This window comes from Meriones unguiculatus, chromosome 14, assembly GCF_030254825.1.
Source record: "Meriones unguiculatus strain TT.TT164.6M chromosome 14, Bangor_MerUng_6.1, whole genome shotgun sequence".
NCBI classification, from domain to species: Eukaryota; Metazoa; Chordata; class Mammalia; order Rodentia; family Muridae; genus Meriones; species Meriones unguiculatus.
The window spans coordinates 63,680,103-63,696,062 of NC_083361.1; the positions used below are offsets into that span (position 1 = coordinate 63,680,103).

General features: G+C 45.0%; 1 protein-coding gene across 13 annotated transcripts in view; it reads right to left on the reverse strand.

Moving 5' to 3' along the window:
* The window catches only part of Sv2b (synaptic vesicle glycoprotein 2B), a 169,298-nt gene that overhangs the window by 129,279 nt on the left and 24,059 nt on the right, over window positions 1-15,960 (reverse strand). The window contains exon 1 of one of the 13 annotated variants that reach the window (XM_060367366.1): window positions 11,663-11,865. The exons of 11 other annotated variants lie outside the window; for them this stretch is intronic. The gene's annotated coding sequence lies outside the window, so the exon portion shown is untranslated. Of the gene's footprint in view, window positions 1-11,662; window positions 11,866-15,960 lie in introns of those variants that run through there. One more of the 13 variants, XM_060367361.1, reaches the window with a different exon arrangement.

The window sequence follows — 15,960 nt, forward strand, 5'->3', positions numbered from 1 at the left end:
TACTTAGAGAATACTAAGACAATGTTGAAAGGAAGAAAGAGAGAGAGAGAGAGAGAGAGAAAGAAAGAAAGAAAGAAAGAAAGAAAGAAAGAAAGAAAGACAACAGGCAGGTCACAGTGGCCCATGCCTGGAATCCCAGCATTTGGGAGGTAGGGACAGGAAGATCAAGAGTTCAGGGTCATCCTCAGCTGCATAGCCAGTTCATAAGATACTGAGGAGCCAAAGAGATAAAATAATAAAATAAATAAATAAATAAATACAAATGTAAATAAAAATATAAATTCTTCTTTGAAGCCTGACAGTGTGCACTCACCACTAACACCCATGTGAATTTTTTTTTTCTGCTTGAATTATACCATGAAAAAGCGTATTGAGGCATTCAGTGTCCCAGAACACAGCAGCCCTGAGGTTTGTCTGTGGTTTCTTAAAATGAATACATCAGCTAAACTCATGCTTGGTCTTTCTTGGTAGGTCTTGCTGGTGTATATGCACTAGCCAACTCCTTCAAAGTAAAAATGTGTTCAGTCTCCTGCAATCACCCAGAAAAAATTGTTAGAAAAGCACTACATTTTCTCCATTGCAAAGAAGATGCATAACTCGGACACTCTAAAGATAGCTCAGTAGTCTCTCTTCCCCAAGAATGAATTAGAAGTGCTTGGCCAATTATCTTTTCTCACACGAGCAGAATGTTGTGCTTTACAGGACAAAAGACTCTCTTTCCTGTAATAGAAGAGAGAATTCACAAACTTTCAATTAATCTTTGGAAAAGGAAGCTTACTGTCTTCTATAGTGGAAGCATTAAGTGATTAAGCATAGCAAAGAATTTGGGCTTTAATTCGCACTCAGGTGGGTCCCCGCTCATTCATTTCTTGTGTTGGATATGTTACTACCTCTGGACTTTAGTTTAATAGAAATTTGAGGGTTAAAACCAATCTAGGGCTCCATAAGATGGCTCAGCAGAAGGTAAAAAGGTTTGTCACAAGCTGGCTCCCACAAATTGTTCTCTGACCTCCACACACACACTATGGCACAAGTGCACAGACGCACACATTGTGGTAATATGAGACACTGGCATTCAATAAATGCTGGCTCTACTCCTTCCCCTTCCCTTTGTTTTCCTCTACGATAAATCTGCCGTGAGATTTTATCAACTCTCAAAATCTTGGATGCAGTTTGTTTCTCTGACACTAACACCACCACCCACATTATCATCCCTATATTTGCTCAGCATCTCATTACTTAAATATTAGGCTTGGAAGGAGATGAGAGGAAAATAGCATTTTAAGAGCAAAACAACGTAATTTCTATCAAAAAGTTACTCTGTTTTCCCTGGAGACGATCTTGGAATGTCACTCGGAGCAACCAACACCTGAGAACACACGTTAGCAAAAACATCAACAAGTAACGGAGCTGAAGAAATTGTTCCGCATTTGAAGTGGGCTGGACACACTAAGCATAACAGAGAAGGAATGGGAGAAGCAGGGCAGCTTGTGTGGGCAAGCAACAGCAAGAAGATTTTTACAGCAGGATGGTAGCAGTGGAGGAGCAGCAAAATCAAGAAGTCAGAATTGAAAGGGACCTTTGAAGGCACATGTGAAGTGTGAGAAACCTCAGGTCTTCCATGCTGTGTCAAATGAGCTGATGCAGACGTACTCACAGAGCTCCATGATCCCACTAGCATCTAACCTGCACTGTGTTCCTGCAAAACCCACCTGACATATCTGCATTGCTCTGTACACTAAGCCTCTGTCTGTGAATGCTGAAGGACCCTTGCATAGGTATTGTGCAGCCCTGTGTGCCTTGTTGCCAATATCTGTTAGAGACAATCTGTCTTTCAAACATAAACATTTGAGGGTGTCACTTTCATCTCCCAAATGTAATGTGCTGTAAATCTCCATCTTAGCTACTTCTCTCACTGCTATGGCAAAACGCCTACCAAACATAGTTTAAGGAGAGAAAGATTCCTTTGGGCTCTTGGGTTTGAAGGTACCATCAACCATGGTAGGGAAAGTCTGGTAACAGTAACGTGAGGCAGGTGCTCACTTAGCATCCATAGTCAGGAAGCAGAGATGGATGCCGTTGCTCCTCTCCCTCACTCAGTCCAGACCCCAGCCCACAGTTAAGGAAGGTCTCCCTGTCTCAGTGAACTCAGTCTAGGAACGGCCTCACAGACAAGTGCAGAGGTTTGTCTTCTGGGCAAACTATCAGGTTACAATATTAACCATCACATTCTCTTAGCAAAAACAAAGAAACAAAAAGTCAAAATGTGACCTGAGTCCAGAAAACCACTCAAAATGTACCCCTTTGGAAAAGAAATAATGCTGTCACCTGCACTAGTGAGCAAGCACACACTCTGGCCGGCAATGAGCTAAGTGCTTTACTTGTGTTCTCTCATTCCTAGAGCTGGTGGGTGTTCTCACTGTTCTTCTGATGAGCTAACTGGTGCTCACAGGATTTGGTCATTTTGCCATTGTCTCCACAACGGCAAGTGGCAAAGGCAACTTTCGGTCTGTTCTCTTCATCAGGACACCTTGGCAGGCGATCCTGTCCATGGATTGGGAGTAGGTTGAAAGGACACACTACACTGCCATCCGCTCCTGAAAATTTCAGGCCTTCCTGAAGAAGAGCACTCAATAGGCTTTGGGTGATACCAGCCGATCATCAGATAAAACACCAATCCCTTGTTGGAGCGGCTTGAATTTGGCGACAACAGCTCCACTTGGGCTACACATCAGAATCCTTCCAAAACCAGAATTTCTCACGCCTCAGTGCAGGCCTACTAAAGGGAATTCTTTGTGAACAGGGTGCAAATAGTCAGTGGGGGTGTCTGGCGCATGTACTTGTTAGCCCAAGTATGTACATGTGCATGTAGTTGTGTGCTTATGTACATGTATGTGAAGTCTATCTTTAGTTGTCAAGGCACACTCTCTCACTGAACCTGAAGCCTCTCTGTCTAACTAGGTTGGTTGGACAGTGAGCTCCCTCATCCCACCTGGCTCCTTCCTCCCCCCACCTCCCCCGCCAAGGCTGGGCTTCTGTGCACAACTCCACCCTGGCTTTTTGTGCAGATCCTGGGACCCCCAACTCAAGCCCTCATGTCAAACAGCAAGCACGTTACCAACTGACTCCTCTCCCCCATCTCCTCGGCCCCAAAAGTCTACAAATGATGCCTCCGGTCCCAGATGAGGGCCTTAAGAAAGTGTGATTCTCTGCCACTCCACCTTAGAGCTTATGCCGCTTCCAGCTTCTGTCACAATAATAGTTCTATTTTAAGAGAACTTGGGGGGAGTGTGGAGAATCTCAGAGTTAGCATATGTTCAGCTGAGACAAGGGAATTCTGCGCAGTGCCTGTGGCCATAAGAAAGCAGAGTTCTATCACTCCAGATGTCAATTCTCAGCAAGGCTACAATTAATGAGGGGCCAGGCCTATGATGCTTAATATAAAGTGATAAGCAGCCACTGAAGCATGGAAAAAACTTGCTAGGGCAAGTACAAGCATACCTTTGGCAGAAGGAGATGTTTTGAGGCACAAACATATCTGGTACATTCCCCAAAGCCAATTCTGATTGGTCCAGGAAGCCCAATGTGAAAAGAGATGTGTAGCAGCTCCTCATCCATGTTATTACTCAGGACAAGGAGGGTGGACAGTATTGAGCTGTTTCTCAAATCACAAGCAGGTGACAGACACCCAAGGTATGAGCCTGCTAAGAACTAGCTCTCACCAGAAGTGAGAACTTAACCACAATACATACACAAGCCAACACATAGGAAAGACACATGCCCAGTTAAAGCCTCCTTTGAGAGAAATCTCTGTCCTATTTCTCATGAATTCCAGATGCAAAGGAAATTCTCTCTCTCTCTCTCTCTCTCTCTCTCTCTCTCTCTCTCTTTCTCCCTCTCTCTCTCTCTCTCTCTCTCACTTTCTGCCTGTCTGTCTCTGTTTCTCTCTGAAGCAGGATCCACTATGTAGCCTTGGCTGGCCTAGAGCTGCTATGTAGACTAGGCTGGCATCAGGCTCACCGCCTGCCTCCGCCTGCCTCTACCTCTGAGGTTAACAGCTTGCACTACCACACCCTATGTCTGTCTGTTACTGTTCTAATAAAAAAATAATAAAAAAACTGTCATTATATGTCAACAGTCATATAATATAACAGGAAATATTTATCAAGCGCTGGATGGATACCAATGCAGAAATGCTTCAGCATCCCTTGCTGCGCTGGTAGGTACAGTTCAACTCTTGTAACGTTTTCCTCCCCGTGTGGTTCTCATGCTTCGTGCTTCAGGGGTCACCTGGATCATTCCTTCCAAAACAGTTTCTGATTTACTGTGTTCAGGGTAGTGCCTAGAATTTTGAATTTCTAACTCTACACCGGGTGATTCTAAACTATTTGTCTCGGGACACACTTCCAGAGCTACTGACACAGATAACTGAGACCAACCTCCAGGTGAAAGGCAGTTCTCTCAAGCCCGTCAAACTGCAGAAAGAGGAGGAGGAGACAGAAACTGGAGGCCATATATACCTCCCTCCCCTTTTTCAGGGAGCCTGTGGGGTCTCTTTCCCACAAAGTCTTGGCTGGTGACTTCTGTGATCAGTTTCCACCTGTGACTTACTTAGCATCTCCCTTCCTCCTGTAAGTACCCTTGTCTCCATGACTCTTCTACTCATCCTAATACTCTCAAACGTCTGCCTCATTGTGACCTGTAGGAAGCCCTCACTGTAAGTGGAAAATGCTTTCTTTCTCTGGAAGCCTGCTTTCCTTGAGGGTCGGAGGCATGAGGATCCTGGGACCACTTCAGCTGGCACAGAATGGGGAACTCCCACTTCGTGTTCCCCAGCTGTGACTCTGACCACAGCTTTGCCTCCTTGACATGGCATTAGAAGCAGTGTTTGCCCTTGGGAGGCCCTGTGCTTGTTCTTTGGATACTCTGACCCGCCCAGTGCTCAGCTCTCATCTTAGCTCCAGGGTAGTGATTTCTGTTGCCGTTGCTATGGTGTCTGTTGTCATCGAGATCAGGAAGAGGTTCCTTAGAAGTCTCCCTTACTTCCTTTTGTTGTTGTTGTTCACATTTTATTATGGAAACTATCAAACACATTAGGAATAATATAATATGCTTCTATGCATTCACCAAACAGTCCCACGATTATTAACTCATTCCAATTTTGTACCATCTGTATCCTGACCAAATTCTTCAACCTCACATAACCACTGAAGCTGATCTTAATATCCTGTGATTTTTAAGCTATGGATTTATCAGTGGTATCTATTTAAGAAAAACAAAACAAAACAAAACAAAACAAACAAAAAAAAAACAGCAGTCTGGATCTGAGGGCAATTTGGCTGCAACTGTTACGCTATCCATCCCCAGAGCTGATGCTGTTTCTCAGCCTGGCTAGGCTGGTGTCCCAGTCTTTTCTCACCACTTCATGTACATCCCTCTTGATGCTGCATACCTGGTGATAGAGGTTGGCGCTCTCTGGACTATGTTTTAGTCAAAGATACAAGAGTAGCTATACTCCCATTCCTGAACCTGCAAACAAGCTCTCAAGAATAAAACTCAGACCCAGCATGGCGGCACAGTTCTCTAATCCCAGCACTCAAGAGGAAGTGGCAGACAGATCTCTGAAAATGAAGCCAGCCTGGTCTACAAGGAGAGTTTCAGACAAGTGAGGGTTACATAGTGAACCCTATCTCAACAAGAACAACAACAACAACAATAATAATAGGATTCTCTTTAAAAATAATCCATTGACAGTTATCACACCTAAGAAATTAGTAATAATTTTAAAACGTCATTGAATATATAGAGTTTGAGTTTTCTCAATTGTTTCACCAGGGGTTTTGTTTATTTGTTTTGAGTAGGTTCCAAATAAGTTCTATACCTGGTCATTGGTGGCTGCGTCTCATCGTTAGTGACTCAGATGCTCCCCAGACTACATCATGCTATTCACTGTGTCCTCTTATGATGAAACCAGATGGTTTGTTCCAGTTTCCCTGGAATATGCTTTTTTATTCTTGTGATGTCTTTCAACATGTTTTCTGTCCTCTGTGTCTCCTATAAACTGGCAAGGTAGATACAGAGATCATAGCACATGCAGCTTTTGGAGTTTGAGTTACTGAAGGTCAATAAAATACAAAGTTTGGTTCCTCAGCCACTCAAACCTTATTTTAAATGATCAGCACACATGTGAGGCTGCCAATTCCTGTCGGGCTGCTCATATATTCTGTGCACGTACCCATACAAAATGTTTCTTTCATCACAGGAAGTGCTAGTAGACATGTTCTTACTAAGACTCCGGTTAGGATTAGGGTTGGGATTATTGATAAGGTTGGGTTTAAGTTTAGGATTGGGGTTAGGCCTTTGGTTTAGGTTTAGGATATATGTAGGTTACAGTTATGGTTAAGGTTATGGTTAAGTCAGGGTTGGTGGTAGTACGGAATTAATGTTAATATTAATACAGAAGGTAATGTTGTCATTATTGTTTTGGTTTTGGCCAAGACTGTTTCATAGGTAGTGTTGTTCTACTTTTCTGAAGTGATCAAATGGCTCATTTGGAAAAGTGATTGATATATATAAGTGCCAGGACCTGAATTTGAACATGAAACAGCCACCAAAAGCCAGGGACAGCGACACAGTTCTATAACCCCAGCACTGAGGGGTTTCAGGAGAGGTAGTTCCCTGGAGCTTGCTGGCCAGGCAGAATAACGGATCAGTTCAGTGGGGACACTGTCTAAAAAACTAAGGTAGAAAGTAACATTAAATGTCAATTTCTGCCCTCCACATGCATGCATGCACGCACACTAACAAACACCATACATATATATACACACACAGACACACACTGTGATCTTTGCTATATTCTGCAATTCAGACCACATAATTCTAATTCTATCACTTCTTCATATGTTAGCTGGGTTACTTCTATGAAAAAAAAAGCTTCCCTTTTGGGTTATCTTAAGGTAGGCTGTATAGAGCAGTTCTCAACCTATGGTTGCAACCCCTTTGGGGTTGAATGACCCTTTCAAAGGGTAATGGCATCAGATATCTTGCATATCAGATAGTTACATTATGATTCACAACAATAGCAATATTGTAGTTATGAAGTAGCAATGAAAATAACTGGATGCCTGGGGGTCACCACAACATAAGGAACTGTATTAAAGGGTCACAGCATTAGGAAGGCTGAGAGCCACTCTGTATAGGAAAGACAAAGTTAAAACATGCTATTTGCCTTTTGTTTACCAGTTTTTAATTGGCTTCTGGTGTCTCCAAAAGTGACCATGAGTTGTTTTACTCTGAGTACTGTCACCTGTCCATGAGTTTATACACAGCTGGTGTGTCCGTGACATGGGTGGATATGCGTTTGCATCGCTTGTCAATGCACTTCTAGAACGAACTCTGAGCTGTGAGCTTTCCGCATCTGAAAACAAACGTCCATCCTGTTTACTCACTATCTCTTTCCTGATGCACACCCGCTCGATTATTATTTGCTGACAGTTCTGTCCCCTGGAGGTCTAAAATGAGTAACAACTGTAAACGTCCAACTGTTCCCTCGTCTTCAATCTCACATTTAGCATCACAGTTTTCCAAACATTGGCTGGCTGGCTCCTGATAGCAGGTGGCTTCAACACTCATTCGTGACTGAAATCATCAGTCATCAGAGTCTAGAGGACTTTCCCGCTGATACGTTCAACTTTTTATTAAAAAAAACAAAACCTTAAGCCAGGCACAGTGGTACACACCTGTAGTCCCAGCACTCGGGGAGACAGAGGTAGGAAGAACTCTGTGAGTTTGAGGCCAACCTGGTCTACGAAATGAGTCCACGAAAGTCAAGGGCTACACAGAAAAACCTGAACAAACAGACCTTCTTTGAAAAGTGGCATAGCCATGTATGGTGCCGGGTACCTGTGATCCTAGCCCCAGAGAGGTGCTAGAAGCAAGAGAATCTGCTCATCGTGGCCTCCAGAGTGAGTCTGGGGTAAGCTTGAGCAATGTAAGACCTTATCTCTGGAAACAAAAATGAGAGATGGCTCAGCAGGTAAAGGCACTCACTACCACACCTGATGATCTGAGCCTCGTCCCTGGGACCCACAGGGTAGAGGAAAGAACTGACTCCCATGATCCTCATTGCCCTGCAAGTCCTCCGCCAGCTGCAGAGCAACCCAAAGGGCTATGTGGACGCTGGTGGTGCTCAACTAGCTGAGACAAGCATATATGGATAAAGGTTCTATCCCCCAAATATACCAAAGGCCCCTGGAGAACGAGCCACCCACAGACTGACTCCTCTTCTGGCTGTCAAGCGCATTTGCCCTGAATCAAACCTCCCAGCAGTTTGCTGGCCCAGGCCTCTCTGTTACTACTTATATCTGAGGTTTATACTCCAAAGCCATATGTGAATTCCTGAAAGGCATCCTGCTAGATTATCTCCAAGGAACACAAATCACTCTTTGGCATTTCAGAGATCAAGGGCATCTAACCTGGGATTCCCAAATACCCAGGAGTCTGAGAAGAACACAATTTGCAGAAGGTTGGGATTTATGTCTATTTTCATATCTACATATACCAGAAACAATGAACATGGCTGGGGAGAAGGCTGTATTTGATCAGTTCATGTTGTGTGCCCTCACAGAAATACCACAGTAGGTCCTATTAGTATGTACAGTTAGTAAATTCTCATGTTTTAATAAAAGCACAATCATGGTGACTTACCCTCCCTGAAACCAGACTTTCACCTCAGGGAAAAATTCTCTCACAGAGTTGCCTCGGGGATTAGAGAGAGCACACCTGATCACATACTCTCTCCCCATGGCTTGCGGTACCCCGAACCACCACATACACAAGCTTCTGCAGAGAAACGTGACATCCCCTGTGTGGGAGGATCTGAAACGGAGTGGGAAGAGTGGAAGATGATGGCACTAAACCCTACATCTTGTCAAAGCAGGATGCTGGCTGCAGAGAGCAAAAGCCAGTTCTCCAAGGGACAGTTGGCTCCTCAAGGGAGAAGCTTCAAATAAAAACCCTAGCTACGATAGTCGTTTGTAGCTCCTCAAATACCCATAATGCATGAACACATACATGCCGTATCTGCGATGTTAATTTTTCTTTTTACTATGTTGCCCAGGCTGACCCTAAGCTCCTGGCTCAAGTGATCCTTCCCCCTTGGCTCTGCTAGTAGCCTAACTTACACGTATGTGAACTGTGTCCAGCCTGCTATTAAAATTTAATGATAACTGCCAATTAGCAGAGAGACGGGGCTCTAAAATGATCCCTTCAGAGGGAATTTTAAAAAATGAAAAGCAATTGAGAAAGTGCTATATGGAACCCAGTAGGATCTGGCCACAGAGCTAGTTCTCTACATCTGGGATAGAAAGAACAGTATGAGAGGGACAGGCACCAAGAACAGGAAGTGTTCGGTCTTATCTGTTGAACAACAGGCTTGTTATTGCTGTCAATTTCATTTGAATTTTTTAAAAGAAAAAAATATATATGTGGGTTTTTTCTTGCTGCTGACAAAAGCAACCAAGGGAAAGGAGGGTTTACTTTGCCCTATACTTCAAGGCCACACAGTCCAGCCCAGCAGGGAAGTCACAGAGGCAGGAGCGGAGGGCAGCTAATCAATCACATCACATCCTGAGTCAGAGGCAGGCAAAGATGACTCGGTGCTCAGTTTACTTGCATTTAGGCTAGGTCTCCCTGCCTCAACTAACCCAATCTAGAAACTCCCTCAGATACGCCCAGGGCTAGTCTCTGAGGTGATTCTATGCCCTGTCAAGTTGAAGATCACAATCGATGCACTAGGAATTGAGCCTGGCACATGATGGACACTCCGCCAATCTGCCTGTTAGAAGCAGGTTTCGGCTTCACGGTGAGAAGACAGGGTCTTTGTACCAATGCTGAAAACAGTCTCTTCTTTCCAGCGTGGCCATCCTCCCAGGTTACTCTGGATAGTGCCTGCCATCATAAAACTATGATTGAAGAACACTCCCTTTCACTCTGGTTTGGTTCATAAACTAAATAACCATTTTACATTACAGTATCTCATTGCTCTGTCTGTCTCTCAAGGCATTTCCACAGAAAGGGCCAAAAATCAGAGAACATTCTTAATATACCCAGGATCTTTGCCAGTTCCTCTCAGGAACAAAGGTTTCTGGAATAGCAGAGGATGAGCAATGGAAAGGAAGAGACAGTTATCGGAGGGCTCGCATTTTAAGGGACATCAACAAGCCTCACGTTTTAAACTATGCTGTAAATATCCTCTCCTGCACATGTGGGCATTGTAGAGTCAGAGAATTCTAAACCGTATCTGCTCACCATTGCCTGGATCCTGGTGCCTGTGGTCCAGATGCCCAGGAGGTTCCCCGACACCCATGCAGAGATGACAAAAGCAACCAGAAGCCTAATATCAGGAACTTTGTTGCCATGACATCAAATGATGCCAGGTGACCCTGCAGTTTAGAGACTAGAAATGTGGTGGAGTGGGGTTGGCGGTTTAGAGTTGCAGACTCCAGACAGCAGCCACACGGGGCTCACTTCTGGGGTTCTGGATGGAAGCCCAGTTGCCTGCCTCCTCCCTGGCCAGAGCCTCATCTGCAGACCCTCAGAAAAATCCAACAAATTGACATCTGCAAGTTCAAGCAGGAAGTCAAGGCTGCTGGAGACAGTCTATTTGTGCCTGCCTCTGAATAATTTAACACTCCCTCCAAAATAGACTATCATTAGAATTTGTCAATTCCCGTGCATTTAAGCAGACAGCTCAAAAAAAGAAAAAGTTTCCACACATATTATCTCCAAGTAGTGGAACAGACAAGTGGTAGCTCCATTTTTTTTTCTTTTCTTTTTTTTTTTTCTTTTTTTTTTTTTAACCTCACTGATCCATCTGACACAAAAGGAAATGCTGCCCTTTAATGTCTAACTAGGCCTGAGACCAAATCTGGACTGTGGGCACGAGATGTAGGCAAAGAATAAAAATCCTAATTCTTACAAATGCACTGTGCATCTCTGCCTCCACCTCTTCCTCTGCGTGTGATGTTGTTCACTTAGCCTTTTGACCTGTTTTCTCTAGCCCGAAATTGCGAAAGGCAGTGGGACATCTCCTGAAGGCTGTAACAGGATCAAGGAAGCCAATGGAGACAATTCAGATCTCTCAAAGCCTTTTGTCTTATCTATTCCTTATGCACTAGACTGAAGTAAAATGGCACCAGTCCCCATGAAGAACGAGCAGGTATAGTTTCTAAATGCCCATTACTCCCTTGTGGTTTAGTCTGAAATGTCCTCACAGGCTCATGGTTTTGAACTCTTTGTCCCCGGTTGGTTTTGCTTTTTGGAGAGGTTGTGGAACCGTTAAGATGCAAGACCTCATAGACTGCTCAGTTTCCAAGTGGGTTCCCTAGTAATCGGTGCAGGGGCTATCTCTGATGTCAACTCAGTGGCTGGCTCTTTGATCACTTCCCCCTGGGTGGTGCAGCCTTGCCAGGCCACAAAGGAAGATGATGCAGCCAGCCTTGATGAGACCTGATGTGCTAGGGTCAGATAGAAGGGGAGGAGATCCTACCCTATCAGGAGACTAGGGAAAGGACATAGGGGGAGAAGAGGGACAGTGGGTAGGACTGGGAGGAGGCAAGGGAGGAAAATGCAGAGGGGAAAAAAAGATGCGGGGCCTCACCTGAAGGAGTAGATTGCTCAGGGGGAGGAAGGTCTTCTGAGTTATAGCCTGGGCTTGGTTCCTGCAGATGCTTGCTCCTTGACTGTGAGGATCCTGTAGTCATGGAAACGCTTCCAGGAGCCCTAACTTCCCCAGCATGATGTACTGTAGAGTCCTGAGCCACAGCTCTGCCTTCCTCACGGTTGTGGGCTGCTTCTAAACTATAAGCCAGGATTCACACTTCCTTAAGTTGTCTGTCAAGTTTCCATTATCGAGAAAGCTAGTACATCTTTTTTCTTTTCTACCCATTGCCTGGACTGCTAAACACTCATGGGAAATACAAACCACACACACACACACAGAGAGAGAGAGAGAGAGAGAGAGAGAGAGAGAGGAGCACAGAGATTACACATGTGTACGTATAAACACTTGTACTCAACCTCTACCAGTGTGTGAATCAATTGAACCCCAATCCTGATTACCCTATATAGTCCCTAGTTTTATTCCCCAGGAGAACTGTTTCAATCCTTTCAAATGAGTCTCACCCCACTTCTAATCCCTTCCCTGACTTCCTGAACTCACCCCTTAGTTTACTAAACACCTGTTCTGGGATCACATATCCCTTCACTCTAGTCTCCTCCCCTGTGGCTGTGTTTCTAAGGTTAAGCTCCTCCCTACCTGTGGCTCTCAGCTCCACCCCCTCCTAAGCAATCTCCTCCATCTCTTCCCTTCGCATCTTCAAGCCTTTTCTCCTCTAACCTTTTGTCCTGTAGAATGCTCCAATATCACACATCCTGCCAACCTTGTCCTCAACCTCAGTGTATATTCTATAGGCCCCTTCTGTTCATCACTGGATATCACAAGAGCATCAGGGCCATAGATCTGTTGCCCCACATCCTCATTGTGCACCCATGATGGTTTGGCTCTTGTTTCTACACTCTGCAGTGCTGACAGAATGTCCTAGAGAGTCACTAGGCATGTCCTAAATAGCATTTGGAGCTTCCTTTTGAAACCAGCATCCTTGACCTCTTCTTGGTTGTGTTTCTTCTTTGGTGATTGCATCATCAGCTCTCCCCTCACCCTCCTCTTCCTCCCTCTTGAGTACTTCTTTCTCTCAATCTGTGTCTTTATTGTTATGTGCAGTGCTTCTCTCTTCTGCCTCTGCTCTGTCTGTCTGGGTGATTTCAGCCAGACCGTCAGTTCTAGCCTATTACTCACACCTTGATCACATACATGAATTTGCACCAGACTCCATTCAGGTGACCATTTTGCCAGTGAAATCCCAACATGGAATTCCTTACCCATCTTCCCTACTGCGCTAGCCTGAGATCTTCTGCTGGTTGAGTCCTGCTGCTTTCCTCCACCTGTTCTCCACACTTGCCAAGTCTAGTCCATCCGGTCCATCCATTGTACCAGCGTTGGTCATTGTTGGCCCTCCTTCTTCCCACACTGCTGCCCAGGTTTGGGCCTTGGCCAGGCTTATCTGCACACTGGCAGCAGCTGCCCATATGGTTCAGACCTGCAGTCCCTTTCCTTATAAGCCATCTACCTTGCCCTGCTCCCGGGCATCTTCTTAGAATGAGGGTGTTAGCATGAGCTCCCTTTGCTGAACCCTTCCTGAGCATCAGGCCCTGGGATAAGTAAGCTCTTAACCATCCCACTCAACCTTCCCTAGGCCACACCATTCATTTCTCTATTTCACAGGTCAGAAAGCAAAGGCTGGGGAAGAGCATTCTCATGTTACAGTGACAAAGCTCCAGGGCATGCTGACCAGTAGTTGAAATGACTTGATCCCCAGAATCCTACATACATACATGGACCCTGGGGTAACGCTCCCATAGATCAAATTGGCAGGATAATAGGCTTGTACATGGAAAGGCAGGAATCTCAGCTTCCAGAAGAAGCAGGCTACAGATCCTGGAGAGTCCTAGCTCATTTGCTTTCCTTCTCAGACTTTGCAGAAAATTCACCCCTACAAGCTGTGGAGTCAATTTTAAAGGAAAGAGCAGAACAGCCTTCGCATTCTGACACTTCCTCCTGCTCTCCCATCCCACTTTCTCTAAGAACGGCCTCAGGGTGACTCACTGTGGAAGAGACAGAAGCCGTTCCTGAGAAAGGCTGGAAATTTCAGCCAGACACTAAGTGGGGCTGTTGATGGGATTCATCCCCGGAGAGTGTGAATGCCATGTCTCCATGATGCCAGATTTGATTTGAATTCTGGGGCTGGGCTAGGCAGGAGTGAACGCAACGCAGACAAGAACTCTCCCGGATGTGCCTTCTTTCTTCCAGTGGGACGGGCTCATGCATCTTGGGGTGCACTGAATGCCACAATTCACCATCTTCTTCTGAGTCTCTCAGCAGTCCATAAAAATGTGTCCCACTTTAATGCTAATGATTAGAAAAGGAAAAGCTCAGAGACCTACTTCCGAGCCTGACAGCTTTGCAGCATCAACAATGATGAGTGCTTGCGACTTCTGTGCTCAATATACATAGGATACACCTGAGCTCCGCCTATGGAGGCAGTATGCTTGAGCCCGAAGAACCCCTCTGACAAATGCCTCACCCCTTCCTCTGCATCTCCACAGACAGGCTTCTGAGAGCCTTGAACATAAACCCCCTGGTGGGATGAGCCTCAGGCACTCCTTTCCTTTCCCAAGGACTTATGTGATCCACAAAATGAGCAGACTCAAGGGAGGGTGGACAACCTGCTTTCTAACCAGCTCCTGGGCTGAGCCAGCCTCAGAGGAAGCACTGTCGATGCGTGGGTGTGGAGAACAGGATGCTCTCTTGGCACCCTCACACCCAGGGCATGGCAAAATGAGCTGGCTCTGGAACAATGCACAAAGGATTCTGCTGATCTGTTTTCCAGACAAGCTTCTCTGTTCCTTAGAATATCTTAGAACTGTTTCAATCCACCTTTCTCCCTCCTTCCCCCGGCTCACCCGCATCTTTCCCTTTTCTTTATAAATTACCACCAAGCAAAAGAGGAAAGAAAAATCTTCTGAGTACTTGCCACATGTCAGGCTCAGTGCCGGAAACCTGACATTTATGTAGGCCTCACACAAACTCTCCAATGGAGACAGGGTCATCATTTCTTTGTTTGAAGGAAAACAGAGATCTGGAGAAAGCTCAGGGAGGTTAAGTAAGTTGGCCAAAACAATTCAGCTAATGATTGACAGAACTAGCATTTGAGTCAAGTCCTTTGAGTCCAGAGCCCATGTTATGTGCCCTGCAATGATGAATAGGAGCACAACTAGCAGGCATCCTTGTCTTGCTCCTGGTTTCAAAGGAATTCAGTCTTCCAACACTAGCTGTGGTACACTCACTGTGGATTCATCTCAGACCCTTGAGTAGATTAATGGGCTCCCCTTCGAGACCTCAGTCCCATATATTTAACACAAAAAAGTTTCAAATTCGATCAACAAGATTTTTTTTCTATATTGATTGAGATGATCATGTGGGTTCTTGATTCTTCATTCTACCAGTGCGTTCTATCACATCGATCTAATTTTCAGTGTCAAAAAATATTTTCACTTCTGGAGCAAGTGTCATTTGGTCATGCTGCCGAGCATTTTTTTTGTTTGTTCCTTCTTTATTCGGCATGCTGGCATTCGTTGAAGATTCTTTGCATCTGACTATAAGACGTCACTGCCCCCCCCCAAGTTTCTTTTTCTGTTATCTTTGTTGGGTTTAGTCACTGAGAGTTTTTGATTGATGAAGCTGATCTAAACAAGCAGTGATAGTGGTCATGATGGTAGCTCCCCAAATATATCTACATCTAAACCCCCACAATCTATAAATATGTACCTAACATGGTAAATGTGCTCTGCAGACATAATTAAGGATGAAGAAGTTATTCTGGGCCTTCCAGGAGGGTGATATGCAACCACAGAATCCTTGTCAGTGAAAGGAGGGAGGCAGGAGGGCTGGAGTCCAAGAAAGAATAAAAAAATGTTAAGACTTCTGGATTTGAAGCCTAGGAATGCAGCTGGCCTCAAGAAGCTGACCAAGGCAGGAGACTAAATTTCCTCTCCAAAGCCTCTAAAAGGAACACAACACTCCTAGCACCTTGATTTTTGCCTGTGATATTCATGTTGAGTGCCTGCCCTCCAGAATCATCAGAGGAACTTTTTCCAAGATTTTTTTTTTTACCAAGGATCTAGTGATTTGTCGCAGTAGCAACAGGACACAAGCACTTCTGGGCTGGATTTTAGCACTTGCCCTGAGTCAGGCTGCCTTAGTTAAGGTTTCTATTGCTGTGAGGAGACCCCATGACCACGGCAACTCTTATAAAAGAAAAACAATTGGGGCTGACTTAT